The sequence below is a fragment of the Penaeus monodon genome, chromosome 30, assembly GCF_015228065.2.
Source record: "Penaeus monodon isolate SGIC_2016 chromosome 30, NSTDA_Pmon_1, whole genome shotgun sequence".
NCBI lineage: Eukaryota > Metazoa > Arthropoda > Malacostraca > Decapoda > Penaeidae > Penaeus > Penaeus monodon.
Window position 1 is genome coordinate 29760266 of NC_051415.1, and position 507 is coordinate 29760772.

Below are 507 nucleotides of genomic sequence, written 5' to 3' on the forward strand. Positions count from 1 at the left end.
TGCAATGTTAGTATCATTATGATTATAATAAGTTTTACTATTGTTATCATCACTATCACTGTTTTGTCTTTATAGTTATGCCCGCTGTTATCATTGTTGAATCTGGTTACATTTACTCTTGTCATCAAATTTCCTGTACGTTATTATTGTCATTATCAATTTTATGTTTGGATAATCTCAACGCGTCTTTTCATCGAGCATAATCCTAGATTTCAACTTAGGATTCCTTAAATTTCACTGGATATGAACACTTACGATAATAACGTTTAAATTTCAACTAGGACACTTTAAACTTCACTGGGATAACAACACTGAAAGACACAAATGCAATGAATACTCACTAGTTAAAACGAAAGAAAAATCAACAATATATATCTCCGAAGAAATACTCTTCAGTGAAAATTGTAATGAAGCTAAGTTAGGATGACTTTTTGACAAATCCACAACCGAGTCTCGAATGCCCCGACCTCTAACGCCGCGACTTTTATATGAGGGATTCTTAGGCCG

The 507-nt window shown here is 33.3% G+C and overlaps 1 protein-coding gene across 1 annotated transcript in view; it reads right to left on the minus strand.

Moving 5' to 3' along the window:
- Positions 1-474, minus strand: part of LOC119592693 (probable inactive 1-aminocyclopropane-1-carboxylate synthase-like protein 2) — a 5517-nt gene extending 5043 nt beyond the window's left edge. The window contains 1 exon segment of the mRNA XM_037941609.1: positions 342-474. The gene's annotated coding sequence lies outside the window, so the exon portion shown is untranslated.
- Between the last annotated feature and the right edge of the window lie 33 nt (positions 475-507).